The sequence below is a fragment of the Manacus vitellinus genome, unplaced genomic scaffold (genome assembly GCF_001715985.3).
Source record: "Manacus vitellinus isolate BGI_N305 unplaced genomic scaffold, ASM171598v3 scaffold_46_pilon, whole genome shotgun sequence".
Classification (NCBI taxonomy): Eukaryota; Metazoa; Chordata; class Aves; order Passeriformes; family Pipridae; genus Manacus; species Manacus vitellinus.
Window position 1 is genome coordinate 4,300,562 of NW_021940578.1, and position 15,521 is coordinate 4,316,082.

General features: G+C 45.0%; 1 protein-coding gene across 3 annotated transcripts in view; it reads left to right on the forward strand.

Moving 5' to 3' along the window:
- The first annotated feature begins 1,684 nt into the window (after window positions 1–1,684).
- CTNNBIP1 (catenin beta interacting protein 1) overlaps window positions 1,685–15,521 on the forward strand; it is a 29,540-nt gene continuing 15,703 nt past the window's right edge. Inside the window, exon 1 of one of the 3 annotated variants that reach the window (XM_018079439.2) lies at window positions 1,685–1,849. The gene's annotated coding sequence lies outside the window, so the exon portion shown is untranslated. Of the gene's footprint in view, window positions 1,850–9,361; window positions 9,379–15,521 lie in introns of those variants that run through there. The other 2 variants (XM_008928727.3, XM_018079438.1) reach the window with 2 other exon arrangements.

A 15,521-nucleotide genomic window follows, 5' to 3' on the forward strand; every position in this document is an offset into this window, starting at 1 on the left:
GAGGGCAGAGCGGAGCCGCGGGAGGCTCGGACCGCCTCAGCCCAGAGGATGTTTCTCGAGGTGAGCCCGTGGCCCACCCCCGGCACTGTCCCCCGTCCGCAGGGACGGGCTCTGCCCCAGAGCGGCCCCCGGATGGCGGGCGGGTCGGCCGCCGAGCCCCCGAGCGGGCTCCGCGTGGTTCGCGCCCCTTCCCCGCCCCTGCCCGCCCCTTCCCCGGCCCTTCCCCGCCGTCCAGTCTCCCGCCCCTTCCTCCCGCGCCGGCTCCGGGTGCTACTGCCCTGCGGCGCCGCCGCCTGACCCTGGCGCCGGGACGCGACCGTGTCCCTCCCCCGGAGCCGCCAGGCACCTCCCTCGGCCGCCGCGGTGATCACGCGGAGAGAGAGAGAGGTCGGCTGCGGCTCGGCTGCTGCTCGGTCCGCCTCTCGCTCGCCGTGCCCAGCCGCCCGCCGCCGAGCCGCCAGCAGCGCCGGCCAGCCCGCCCCGCCACCAGGTGAGCGCCTGCCCTTTGTGCGCGCCCCAACAAAGGCCGCCCGCCGCCCGGGCTCCGCCCGCGCCGCCGGGGCCTCCCCGCTGCCCGCGGCCTCCCCCGCCGGCCGGCTCCCTCGCCCTTGCCCGGCCCGCCCCTATGCCCAGCCGTGCCCCCCGGCGCAGGTACGGAGGCTGCCTCTCGGATTTGTGCATCATCCCTGCACGTCACGAGCCCCGTTCGCGCCGGTCCCGCCATGCCGCAAGTGCTGTGCAGGTGAAGTCCATTCCCCCGGGGGGCCAGGGCCACGGCCCCCTGTCCGAAATGTCGGCGGGCAGCCCCTCTGCCTGCGGTGCTCTCGGCATCCCGGCCCTCCGTGGGAAAACGCCTCTCGGACAGTGAGTCCCTCACGAGTAATTCCTGCCTTGGCTAAAAATTGCGTTTCCAGAGCCTCTGGGGCAGCACTCCCTAACTTTGAGCCCAGACGGGCAGGATTTGTTGGCGCGGTGCAGCTGTGTGTGTGCCGGGGAGGTACGTGAGGGAGGGACAGGGACAGCATCGCTGCCCGGCTCAGGGAGCATCAGTGCTCCAGGGCACAGATGAGGGATGAGCCTCCTCTCTGCTCAGCAGCCAGATGTGCTTCATCAGGGCACATTTGCCTTCTAGACTCACATTTGCCTTCTCTTCAAGAAGAGACTGTTTTGCTCTGTTGTATATCATCGTTTATTTGTCCATCCCTCATCTTGGCACGTTGAACAGGATGGGCTTTGATGCTCTGTGAGATGACTGGGAGACATTCTGCAGATGTGGGGATTTAAAAACAAACCAAGGCACCGAACTCCAGCAGACTTTGGAGATGGGTTAGGTGTGCTTGTTCAGTGTTCTGGTGTGAGCTGGCTGTGGTGTGGTGAGAGGCATGTTTAGTGAGTATTTAAGAACATACTTTTAAATACATTTACAAAATCTTATTATATTTAGTTTTTTTTGGCTGCTGAACTTGCAGGCTTTTAACTTCTTTTGCCCTTGTTATTTCTGGAGCTCATGAGTGATGTGAAATAGCTGCTGAAGGAGAACCACTATGAAATGGTGAAAAATGAGGCTAAACATGTACTTCAGGGGGGTTTATTTTGAAAGTACAGGTATTCAAGGTGAGGGGGTGTACAGAAAGCTACATCTAAAGTACTACTTCTAAAAATACAGGCTTATTTTCTTGCCAGTCTAAAAGCTACTTTTGCCTTGACAAACAGATTCTGCTGGAAAATGGTGACAGGTGTAACTCAGACACATTGGAGTTCCTTCACTTTGCCTTAGCTGAAAAAACATCATCAATTATTGTATCTCTGGCATCTTGGTAGACACTGGCAGGGTGATGTGGAGTTGTTGGTAAGTGGATTTGTGTGCTCTCTTAGTTGTTGGGGTGCATAGAAATAGTAAATCTCCAAAGAAGGATGTAGAATTTAACAAATGCAGGAGCAAAGGGCACTTTGGACAATTAACTGGTAATTAACTTTTGGACCCAAAGTCACTTCAAAGCAGTTTTCTCTTTTAGCTCATTTTAAGCATTGCAACAAGTTATGGAAAAGTTGTGGAGGACACAAAAGTGCTTTCAGGATTCTTTTTGGTGTCCAAGTGGTAGTGAAATCTTCACCAGGGCAGTGATCCCAGAGCCTGCCAGGAGTCCTGGGAATAAATCCTTGTGGGATTTATGTGCTTGCCCTGCTGGAGCTGTGTGTGCTGCACAGGCAGTGCAGGGTGTGGGCAGGGAGGGCTCCCACCATATGAACTGAAGCTTCTGTCTGTTAACAAGAATTAGTTAATGCTCATAAATCTCACCAGACATAACACATCATCATGACGAGTGTTTGGGCTGCACAGAAAGCAAGTTCTGAGTCCCAGTTTTACAGGAAATCTGTAGCTGTACCAATTTCTGCTCCCTGCCTTTTCCCTCCTTCCCCCATCCACAGTTTGAGAGTATTTAACTTTGCGAGAGGAGAGAGACGTTTCCAAAACAACTTGTGGTGTTTTCTAAACAAAACCAGAAGTGAACGGAAACAAAACCTAGATTTTGTAATTGCTGACATTGACTTGTGATGTCTCTTGCCAAAATTTAAAAACCATCCTGCAGTTTCATATGGGCAAACAGAGGTAACACCTGAAGGTGTTTGATGGGGTGAAGCTCTTAAAGGTTGATGCTTTGCCTGGGAAACAACTTGTGAGAAATAGATCTATTTATACACGTTTAATATGAGCTTTTTTCCCCTCCAAAACGTTTGTCATCTGTAACCAGCATAAACATTTATGATTTTTACTAAGTATTTCAATTCCTAGGTTGGTTGTTGACTACAAAGCATCCCTCCTGAGCATCTGACCTAGTTTGAAGCATCAAAAATGCACCCAGAGAGGCAACGGGCTTTTGGAGGCTGCTCTTGGGTTTGCTGGGAAAAACTTCCAGGAGAGTTTTTTCCAAAAAAGAAGGATTGGGTATCAGAAATATTTCTATACGTGCAGAGGCAAAACTGTATTTTTTTTTATTGCAAGCTGTCATCAGATTGGGTTTCCTGCTGAAATGCAGCAGGGACAGAGGCAGCTGTTACAGCTACACCACACCATGGGGGGTGCAGTGCAGAAGGGGTGGGAAAAAGTGCAATCCTAATGAATATGCCAATTGCTTATATTCTGGGAGCTGGCATAAGTGTTAGAGCTGGAAGGTGCTTATAATTCAGTGTTCAGATAGTGAGGGTAAATGACTTTGTTTCTGTATTTCCAGATATGTTAATGGTCACCATGGTAAAGCTGGTCAGTCATGTCCTTTATTTAAACTATCAGTGTGGTACTTCTGGAACAGTATGGTGGGCTATTCAACCAAAAATAAACCTTGATTTGTCACAAGAAAGATGTCAAAAATCACAGTGTTCAGTAGTTTTAATCAAGCCCTCCTTAAAAAGCCACTTCGTTTTTCCAACAGAGTGACTGAAGTCAGTCATGTCATGTAGGATTCTCACTGAAAGGGTGTGGGTAGCAGGTTTTTTGTCTCCTGTGTTAAACCAGATAACCAGAAACCATACATGAGTCATATTCATAATTCCTTTAAAAAGATTCTTTTCAAATAACTCTGCACCACGGATATTAGAGATTTTTTTTGTTGTTGTTGTTCCATTTGAGAGTTCTGATTTGCTGGAAAAGTAATAGTATCCATTAATTTAATTCCAGCAAAGCTACTGCATGTGTACAAAGGTACAAATAGTCCCAGTTTTGATGCTGATGTGCACCAAAGATGTAAATTATTGGAATGAAAACATTTTGCCACCTACTCCACGTCCTAAGCAATGTTGGCAATCGAGGGTCTGGCTTCTAAGTATGAGGGAGAAACGACACATAAATAGATTTTAAATGTGCTGAAAACTTCTACCAACTAACTTAATTTCTCTTAAGATAAAAAAAACCCCAAAGCACTTTGTTCAGTGTTGTTTTACCTCAGAGAATGGAGGACACTCACAGATCTTTTTCCCTTTGAAGAGCTGTGACCTGTCCATGAGCTTGCATTGGCATCAGAGAGCAGATAGAGCAGGATGGGCGAAACCATAGGTGAGAACAAACCAAAGACCAGCAAAATAACCAAAAAAAAGTTAGTGGGTACTTGAGAACACTCCTCTGACTCTAGGATTTATTTTCAGCCTAAGTGTTGGGGAAGCATTATGTAACAAATCCTCAGGAAAGTGAGGAATGCTTATTTTTGTTTCTGCTTGCTGGGGGTGATGTGACAGAACGTTACAGAGCTCGTGTGTGGCTTCAGTGTCAGTCTGAATTCAGAGAGTGTGGTCATACTTCTTGCTTTTCAATAAGTACTCCCAAGGCTTTACAGACTATCAAATCTGCTAAGCCTAGTCTTTTTTTAAAAAAGAAGATGTAATTATTAATGCTATTTTAAAAACAAACCAAAAGAAACCAGCCTGAAATTCTCAGTTGAAGATAAACTGCCATGAAAAAAACCCTAATAATTTCAACTTCTTGCATGATTGGGATTCCTGTGACTGACTAAATTAGCTACTAATTGGGGAACAGAGATGGAGCCAATAGATTTGTACAACCATTCCTCTTGTTTCAGGATGTTCTCTTTTATTTCCTGCAAATATACAGTCCAGGAATTTATTTGATTTTTTTCAGCAAGTCCATTTTCTTGGTGTTCCAAGGGCAGCTCACAAGTAAGGAAGCAACTTAAGTAATCAACTCTGTTTATGACCACAACCAAGCTCTGAAACCTTCTGACTCAGTTTATGCTTCTATAAAATTAGTTGACTACTTCACAGGAAGGTGAAGATGTTTAATTAAAGTGTAATTGTTTTGCCTCTGAACTCATCCAGGTCCTGATTCAATGCACATTGAAGTCAGTGAGGAGCTTTTAATTAATTTCCTTGAGCTTTAAATAAGTGCCCATGTACGTGTACCCTTGAAGGAATTGTGACCTAAATTTTTGCAGCAGAGTTGCTGTGAAGGGGCAAAATAAATCCTGAAGCAGCTTAAGGTAAACTCCTGGTGGGAGGCTTTTTGTGGCCCTGGGAAGGGGGTGGTGCAGCTGCAGGGACCTCTGTGCCTGCTGCCATACTGAGGTCATGTTAGTGGGGTCTCCCAACTTTGGGTGTGCTGGATCTTGTATGGAAAACTGGAAATTTCTCTGTGCCTTGGCAGCTTTCTCAGTTGGGCAGAGGAGGCAATATCAGACTTCAAGATAAACACAGTTAACCGAATGTTTATGCAGAAACCGTCAGCAATAACACTTAAAATATAATTAACGTTAAGAGCTGATGCCAAATGGAGAAAAATAGGAGCATTCACAGCTTCTTAGCTGCTTTTTTTTTCCCAGGAATGCCTGTGGATGCCAAATCATACTCTTTGGTTTATGTGGAATTCGTGAAAGGTTTTACTTAACTTCAGAGGTCAGAAACATCAGGTTTTTGCTAAACAGAACTTTATCACTGGAAGGTTGGTCAGCACAATGAACTTGGTGAAATAAACCTTTCCCAGTTCACATTAAACTGTTTGCAGCTGTTCTTTTGCTGTTCCTCTGTCAAGTTCTCAGTTCACAGACTTTTACAAAACATGTTTTAAGCCTTAAAGAAAATTCTGTATGTGAAGCAGCGTGTGAGGAGCTACAGTTTTGGGCCAGTTTGTTTTTCATACATTCATTTCATTGCCCTTTTCTTGGTAGCTGCAAGTTTAGCCATAAGTGCTCTCAGCTCCTTCCTTTTGCTGAGAAGCTCTAACAGAGGTGTTCTGTAACTGTACAGTGGTTTGGGAGGTGCACTTCCAGTCATTCCCTTTGCCCATTCTGCCTTAAATTGGTGGTGGTTGGATGCAAATCCTGCTTGTGGAAAATTCCTGAAGTGATCTCAGTATTGGAGTTTGATTGATCCTGATAAGTATTGCTTCATATGTGAGCTGAGGGTCGGTCTCTTCTCCCTGGTGACAAGTGACAGGATGAGAGGGAATGGCCTCAGATTGTGCCAGGGGAGGTTTAGGTTGAATCTCAGGGAGAATTTCTTCATGGAAAGGGTTGTAAGGCATTGGAACAGGCTGCCCAGGGAAATCACCACCCCTGGAAGTGTTCAAAGAACCATGTGTGTAAGTGTGGCACTTCAGGATACAGTGTAGTGGTGAACATGCTGGTGGTGCTGAGCTGGTGATTGGCTTTGATGATCCTAAAGGTCTTTTCCAGCCTTAACAATTCCATGATTCTGTGACCTCACCATGCCCCTGTTCTTAGGGAAGCAATCACCATTTATCCTGTGAATTTTACATGTATAGGAGATCTTGAAACAGTCAGTTTTAATCATTTAACTAGTGTTGATCTCTGAATAAATCCAACTTGCCACACAATTCCACACACAGTTTTCCAGCAGCTCAGCCTGGTTACCTTTAACTTATTGTGTTCTCTGTCTTGCCTGTGATTCCTGCAGCAGAAATTCATCAGTCCCAGCACTGGTGGGGACTTGATCCTAACCCTTAAACCCTGCAGCCTGTGGTTTATTCCTCTCCAGCCCATGAGTGTTTGCACAGTGGTGCTAAAGGGAGATTCCAGCTGTCAAACCACTGACCTCATCCAGGTTTGTGTCCCAGTTCAAGGCCAATGGAATTCAGGTGACATTCAGAATTGTGGCGAGGGAGGAAGGAAATTGCATCCCTGTTCCTGAGAAATAGGAAGTCTCTGGAAGGCAAGATTTCCTTCCTTGTCATCCTATTTTACCAAAAAATACAGATAGCAAAGTGTCCATGGTAAAATCAGTGTATAATGAGGGCTTTGTTTTAAACTTGTGAGCACTGAAACTCCTCTCTTAGAATGGACAGGGATTTTTTTTTTCCTCCCTCCTCTCTCCATCAGACATCTTTGTATCATGGTTTGGTGACCCCAAGAAGGTGAAAAGAAATACTTTTCTTGTGCTTTTTGTTGTTAATAAGTCCTTCAGGGGAGAGAGGAGCTGGCATACTGTTGCACATGTAATTAAAAGAGATACTCAGACCAATGTGTGGAACACTCTCCAGGAAAGCTCCCAAGGAATATTATTTTGGGAAGGTCCTAGGAGCAGGGTCTCTTGGCAATATTATCCAGTAACATTCCTGATTCTCACAGATCACTGGGGAGGCAAAGGCTTTGTGTTCTGTTAGTACCAAAGAGGTGATCAAGGAATATATTCATTTTAGACAAACAGCCAGTGATTCGTAGTTCAATTCTCAGCAAGAGCCATTAATAAAATATCTCTTTAAATGGCTTTAAAAATTAAACCTTCCATTGGTTCAGAACTGAAACCACTTCTTTGCTTTTTTGGTTATCCAGAGCATCCAGAAGAACAGCAGAGATGATTTTATTTATTTATTTATTTTTCTCTAAAGAGGCAAGATAAGTAGGTGACATAAAGGGGTGTGTTTATCACATTTTACAGCTGATTTTATTGATGTGTGAGGCCAGAACAACATTTGATGTTGTTGTCCAACAGTTGTGCAATTTTGGTAGCCAGGAACTATTAATCTAAGAGCCTCTGGTCCTAGCACTGTGCTTTGATACAGGATTGCAAAATACCAAAATGCCGAGTAGTCACCGACCTAATAACAGCTCACATTTTAATTGCCTTTAAAAAACTCCAGTTAGCCCTAATCTCTCTGCTATAAAAGATTCGTAGGCATTTTCAGTGTGAAATGTCTGTGACCTGGCAATAATGATGTTCAGATGTCAGTAAAAATTACAGGGCAGCACAGGGCACGTTTTAAATTGAAAGCTCTTGCTAATACCTGGGTATCTGGAGATCCTGTGTTGATGAGTACCAGAGAAATGCCTATAAATACATATATAAATATATATACATACAGTGGAGAGAGATCCTTTTGGTGGCATTGCTCATGATCATGATTTCTATGGTTAAATGCACCCAGCACTGTGAGAATTTGGTCACTGCACCACAGGGAGTTTTGACTCCCAAAGTGGCACTTCAGCTTTTTGGAGGCTTTTACTGTGTGACTGTGAATTGAAATTCAATGTTATTGTTGTTTTAACTGCTTGCAGATACTTACTGGAATTCTGCCTGTTGTCAATTAGGGTTTTGCCTGCTCTGGTTAGGGATTTGTGCTCTGGGATGACCCTGCTGGAGGGGGTTCCAGATGATCCCACTGTGGTCCCTTCCAGGCTCACCCATTTTGCAGTTCTGTGGTTTCAGACTGTTCTGGAATGTTCCTGGTTGGTTCAGTGCCACCTGCCTTTTTGTTAAAGTTGCCCGAAACATCAAATTTTTGTGCTAGACACAGCTTAATTTCAAAAATCTGCACACATATACAATATTAATGAAGTGTTTGGGTGGAAACACCCCAAATGTTGATGTGCTTCTCCGTGAGCACTGCCGGGAACACCAACATCTGTCCTTGCTCATGTTTCTGTTTCCTGTTCCATTCCCAGCCACTTGAGAATCGCTGAAGAGGCAGAAAAAACATCCTGCACCGTGGGCATATCCCCACACCTGCATCAGTTTGGGCATTGGCTCCATTGGGGAGGCCTATTTTGGGTTTATTATGAAGACTGAACCAATTTCTTGCTTCTCCAGTCAGCTGGAGCTGGAACACTCTTTATCAGTGTTCACGTTTCACAACCCTGGGGTGTTTATGCCCCACGTATAAAGTTATTTTTCAGCCTGTTGGCTTCAGTTTTTGTAATATAAATACCAGCCTTCAGCAAACCCCAGATTTAATACTAATGATCCCTAAGTCCTCAGAGGATTGTGAGTCCAGTGTTGCCTCTTCTTGCAGAGCTCCTTTGGAAACGTGACTTTGGTCAGAGAGCTGATTGACGTGACCAGGGAATGAAGCGACCCCAATTAATGACTCTGTCATTGGTGTCAATAATTAATAGTCAGAAGCACCATACCTCACAGGTGGAGGTGTTACCTGGGTACATATCTGGGCAGTGTGTGGCATGCCAACCACATAAAATGGGATGGATGCATTGAAAAGAATTTGATTCTTGTAAGTGGTTGATAATTTTTACCCATTATTGGTGCTCCATTTTTTTTTCACTGTTCTGTGTTTCAAGTTAAAACCCAACTATGAAAATAAAAAGGGGACAAGAAAAGGCATCTCAGGCTTGTGCTGCAAACTTCGTTTTCTGTTTCTGAAAATACAAAATATTTACAGATGGCTCCACACAAGGCTGTGCTGCCCGGCTTTGTTTTGATGATGGATGTGTAACACTGTTTTTACAGCAGTAATTCTTCAGCGTGGGACACCCGGTAGTTAAATCATTGGCTATCTGTCATTAGTGCCCAATTTCCTGCCTGGGAGATTTGTAGCTTTGTTATAAATAGGGGGAGAGGTGCCTGAGCCTCAGTGAAAGATGCCCGTGGTCAGGACAGGAGCAGCACTCCTCCATCCAGCTGGTGAGGACCCTCTGGAATAAAGTACTGTAACATTCTTCTGGAATTGTTTCTGTGGCTGGGATAGATTTGTGTATAAAGTGCTGCAGAGAGTGTTGTCACTTTATAAAGAATTTTTGACACGTTCATCTTTGAAGTGTGAGTACCTTGGGGAAATGAAAGGCTTTTTTCAGGTTTTGTTGCTGTTACTACATTTAATTTCAGAGGCTTCAGGCTGACTGACGTGAACTACCTAAAAACCTGTGCTGCCTTTTTTAACTGGATGAGGTGTGATAGGTGCCTTCTCCTTGAAAGAAGGGGGAAAATCATTTGCTTTGTGTGTGCTTGAAGGTCAGGAGGCAAATACTAATTTCATAAAAGTGGTTACAATGGTAAGATTTTTTATTTATTTTTAAATTAGCTTGAGCATTGATGTAAGAGCTGTTTTGATATATTGGGAAGCTTTACTGAATGCACTTCATTACTACTTTTGAAGTCCATATTGAAGCTCTGAAAAGTGATGCAGCACTGGGGAGAAAAACCCCCTGCTTGTGTTCAGAGATGTTTCATGAGTAGATGGCAGCGTTTGGGGTTGGCTCCTGTCCCTCTCCAAGAAAGTTTCGTTAAAAATTTAAATCTAACATTTAAGAGATGCAAACCTACCACGGGAGTTCCAGCAGTAAATTGACCTGAATCTGACACTGGGGTTCAGATTCTGAAGTCAGCTAAAAGGCAGTACTGAACATAGAAAGGAAGACAGAAAAAAAAAAACCACCTATTAAATATTTCAACTCTTACTGTTCACCTATAAATAGGTAGCTGTTATGAATTCTTCATTGTGTCCCTCTGGAGATGGGAATTAATCCAGTCTCCAGCTGCCTGTGACTGAAGGTCACCAGTCAGAATGAATTAGAAGAAAATCTGCAGCAGGATTTTGCAGACTCTGGTTCCTGACTTCAGGTTTCAGGCTCCAGCTTGGAAGGTTTTTCAGGCTCTGGCTGTTCTCTGTAAAAATGCCATTTGAAAATTAACAAGGCTTAAATTAGGGGCAGCATCCCCTTGCACTTGAAGCTTCCCAGTGTGTCCGTGCTTTAAGCACTGAAGTGCTCCGTGGTGGAACTGTGGAAGGGAATGGCTTAACCTTGGATAATGATATCACAGGGCTGAGGGGACCCCTCATGCTGGCTCTTAACTCCATTTGTGCAGTGCAAAGGGAACCTGCAGTGCTTGGGTTTATTCTCCACAACTCCTTATCTGAGCTTTCATAATCCTATCCCGTTAATTGAGGTTTTTTAACTGCCTTGAACAGAACCAGTCAGGTTCAAGGAAAAGAAAAATAAATTGTAGCTGAACCCGACTCCTGTTGGGTTTCTTTTGGCTATAACTGGAAATGCCAAAAGATATTAAAGAGGTAGTCAGCTGAGTTACATTTGAAAGAGCTTGCCAGATGGCTGCTCTAAGTACCCTAAATTATTAAGGCTGAATATGTAAAATGTTACATTTTCTGACAGCTTACTGCCTTTTTATTTTTCCCCCCTTAATGTAGGCTGTGCAGATTCCTCAGTTTCACTTTGTTTTTTTCCCAAACCAGTCAAGTTGTTAGGATTTTCAGCATTACAGAGGACTGCAGTGTGTGTGTGTGGGGGAATATGGAATTTGAAGGAACAAAAGCTCATGTTGCTTTCTCATTGCATTAAATAAGCATGTCTTTAAAATTGAATGGGATGCTTAAGTGGTTTCCCTTATGCAAAATTTATAAGCCCACATTTTTGTAATGTGCCTTTTTTTTTTTTCTGTTGGGATGTGAAATATTTCTTTATTTAAAGAGAGGGAGTCAGAGTAATTTAGAAGTTCTGTATTATGAACCCATCTGTGGCCTTGTCCATCAAAGAATCCCATCCAGGTTCTGAATTCATATGAATGTGGGTGGAAGTGAGGGAGATATAGTTACAAATCTGTGATTTTCAGTTGCTGTGTGTTGGAATCCTCTGCTGAAGGTTCAGTCAAAACAGTTCTTGCTGCTGAGGCTTGAGTTTCCTGAGGAGCCGTTTCCATCTGTTGGTAAAACAGACGAGTTAAACTGAGATGGAGTGCAGATTTCTCCTGTCTACATTTTTATAAAGTGAAAACCCACTGATGTTCTAAATCTAGGCAGGAAAAAAAAAATAAAAGGGGCGGCTAATGGCAATTGCAGTGTTTTTTCATGATTTATTGCTGTGTCCAGGGTCAGTAATTGAAGAGAAAGCCCCTGCAGTCTTTCAGTTCACTTTTGGGGAGGAATATATTGTATTTTCATTAAAGCCTTTTGGGGACAAGTAACAATGTGGAGAGGTAGGGAAGCATCTCAGGGCTAGTTAAAAATACTGAATCCCCTTCTATGTGGGTAATATAATTATAAAGTATCCTAGATGGTTTTCAGTGAAGTACCTACATCTCCTGCTTCCAAATGCACGTTTGCTTTACTCTCATCTTTTCCTGCCTTGCTAGAAAGTGTGGCTTCAACCCAGAGTGGTTTGGATGCAGGTGATGCTCAGAGCTCCTTTTGCCAGGGGGCCAGGACTGCACATCCCCTTCCCAGAGCCCAGAATTCAACATCCCCTTCCCAGAGCCCAGAATTCAGCATCCCCTTCCCAGAGCCCAGGATTGCACATCCCCTTCCCAGAGCCCAGGACTGCACATCCCCTTCCCAGAGCCCAGAATTCAACATCCCCTTCCCAGAGCCCAGAATTCAGCATCCCCTTCCCAGAGCCCAGGACTGCACATCCCCTTCCCAGAGCCCAGGATTGCACATCCCCTTCCCAGAGCCCAGGATTGCACATCCCCTTCCCAGAGCCCAGGATTCAACATCCCCTTCCCAGAGCCCAGGATTCAACATCCCCTTCCCAGAGCCCAGGATTCAACATCCCCTTCCCAGAGCCCAGAATTCAGCATCCCCTTCCCAGAGCCCAGGACTGCACATCCCCTTCCCAGAGCCCAGGACTGCACATCCCCTTCCCAGAGCCCAGGATTGCACATCCCCTTCCCAGAGCCCAGGATTCAACATCCCCTTCCCAGAGCCCAGGATTCAACATCCCCTTCCCAGAGCCCAGGATTCAACATCCCCTTCCCAGAGCCCAGGACTGCACATCCCCTCCCCAGAGCCCAGGACATGAGTTTGGCAGCAGGCACGTGGGGATGTCAGGCATGCTTGGCTCTGCCCACTCCACATGTTGGGCCTTGCAGAGCAGAAGGAATTCCTGGGATCCTCACCCAGCCCACTGCAGGAGTGTGGGGAGGGAAGTGCTGAACACCAGCACAGCTCTCCCAGCTGTTGGCTGACCAACCTCCTTCCCTGCCTGGGAAAGGGAGGGAATGTTTGCAAATTCACATGTATTGCTTGGGCAGAGCTGGGCTGGCAGTTTGGGCTGTAATATTTAGATCGTTGTTGTTTATTATTCTGTCATGTGAATCACCTTAAAAATAAATGAGAACTAAGTTTCGTTGCCTGTGCCTGGCAAACAAGGGAGAATGAGGTGACCCAATTATGTCCATTTGCAGTGTGTTGGATGCAGCAGGACAAGCTTGAAGGATTTAGTCTTTTAACACAGTTTAGTGAAGAATGTTGTAGTTTCAGGCTCAAACTGCAGCTTCTGAAAGGCACAGGTTAATCCTTTTTATGAGAAGGGAATTGAAAAGTGGCACAGGGGAGTAGAGCCACGTTTGGCTGCGATAGGGAAGTCCTGGCAGCCCAAACTTTCCTGTTGGCTCTGCACATCTGCCTCCCCCTCACCTGGAGAGACCAGTTCCAGAGCTGACAGAGCAGTGAATTCCCTATGGCTTCACCAGCCTTTGGCATCTCTTCCTTCAGTGCTAATAATCCTGCATATGATTCCCAGAAATTCAGCTGAGACCCCAGGATTTCTTTGTTAGGCCAGTACATATCAGTGAACGTGTCACTGGGCTTTGGAATTGCTTTGCCTGTTCATTCCCTTGGATGAACAGTTTTCCAGTTGAGCTCTGTTGATGCTGTGGAGATTCCTTCAGTCCAGTACACAGCAGTTCTTGTTTTTCTATCTCCCTGTCTGGCTTTTTGTGCTGAAAATACAGATTGAAATGTTGATTTTCAGCGACTGTTTCTCATGTGCAATATAAGATGCCTGAACAAGAATAGGTAAATAAATTAACTGTGTGTTTTAACTGTACACAGTAGGATTCATTAGTGCTGTTGATGAGTCTGTTGGTGATGGGTGGGATGTGCAAAATCAGTCTTTATCTTTGCTGATCAGCTGACATTCCACTCCCAGCATCCAGCCCTTGGCATCCCGGTGCCAGCTCACTTTCCTTGTGCTGTTGTAATTCAGTGACATCTACTTTAAAAACATGTTTCTTTTCAGTGATTGTGCCTTATATTTTAGCCTAAAAACTCCTTTATCCTCACAATGTGGGGAAGCATCCTGGTCTCTTAAGTGACAGCACTTAAGCTGACACTTTGACCTTTGTCCATCTCCCAACATCTCTGAACCTGTAGTTATTATTTCTCTGCTTTTAAATTTTTCTGTAAGTTAAATACCCTCTGTAGCAGTCTCTGGCCCAAGTGTAAACCATTGTAAAGAAGTAGAATTATTTAGGATGGAAGGATAAGCATGAATTGAATCTGGGGTCTTTGTGCTTAAAATAGTTTTTTACATTTCATTTCCATGGTAAAGAGCCTTGCATGGTTTTATCTCTTCTTAAATCCAGTCTAGGAAAGTAAGCCCATTGGGGCAAGAGCAGCTTTGATTGTCATTTGAGAAATGTTTTGTATTCTAGTGATGCCTGAGTTGGAAAGGGTTCAGTTATTTCTTTTCTCCTGCTCCTGGGAGTACGTGGTGGGAGTTAAGCTTTGACAGAATCCCGTGACCAGGACAAAATGTGAATCTTGTGAATCATGGAGGAAGTGCTGATCAGTGGGATGAGCCCCAGCAGCTGCAGACAGGGATGCTCAGCCCCACCTGGATCTTGCAAAATTAGAAGGTAAAGGGAGCAGCTGACACTTGTTTAGACAGTGACAGAAACTGGGAACTGAGTGTTAATGAAGTCCAGATGAAATGTAGCAAACACACTCTCCCTTTTTTATCCTTTTCCCCCCCTCCTTTCTGTGGTCAACAAGTGAAGGCTGATCTACACTAATTCCATTTTTCCATGGCTGTTCAGCACTCCATGCAGATGCCATCAGCAGCAGGGAAGCAAGACAGGAGTAGCCAGAGCTACTCCACTGTTCTGTACTCCAGAGAAAAGCTGAATCCAAGATCCTGCTGGAGCTTCACCTGGAGGTTCTCTGCAGTGTCTCTCAGGAAAAGGTGTTGGGAGCACCTGAGCTTTATCAATGGCTTAAAAGAAGCCAAAAGTAAACAATGTTCTGACCTTGCAGGATTAGAAAGGGGATAGAGGTGATCAAAGAAGAGGAATTCAGAGCTGGGAGTTTTAACTGAAGCAAAGCACTGCCTGACCTGGGAGATCCTTAACGATGGATCGTTGAGGCCTCAGGTCTGTCAGGACTCTTAGGATGGGGAGCAGAGCTCGTGCCAGCAGTGATTCAGCTGCTCCTCAGCTGTCTTGCTAAACTCTCTCTCCTATTTTGCACTTCTTCCCTCCCACCCCCCAAAAATACACAGTTGTGAAATATTTTTAGATCTTATTTCTTAGGGTTTGTTAGAGATGAATCTGGAAATGCTGGTGTGCAGTTGAAAACGCTGGAAGTGTGAGCTGCTCTTCAGAACAGATGGGAACAAGTTGGTGGAAGAACCTTTATTCTTATTTTGTTCTCATACTTAAGCAAAAGTAATGAAACCTAATTTTATTTACTCCAGTTATTTTTGGAGCCTTTAGCAGTAAAGGTGCTTGTTCTTCAGGGGATGTGCCCTGTGGTTTAGCAGAGGAGTTCCCAAGTTCTGGGGTGCAAGGTTGATGTCCCACCCACGTGTGTGGTGTCAGTGGTGAGGTGAGTTCAGCTGGGGACAAACCTGGCAAGTTCCCAGTGCTTCCCATGCCCTAATCCTCTCCTTTAGGAAGGAGCTCACACAGTTGTGGTATTTGTGCAGTGGTGGGTGGGTCTTTGAAGTCCATAGAAGTGGGAGCAGCAATTAGTCCCTGGAATAGGTCCCATTGTCAGTGCTGGAGATAATCTTTCCTGGGACCCTGTATTTAGA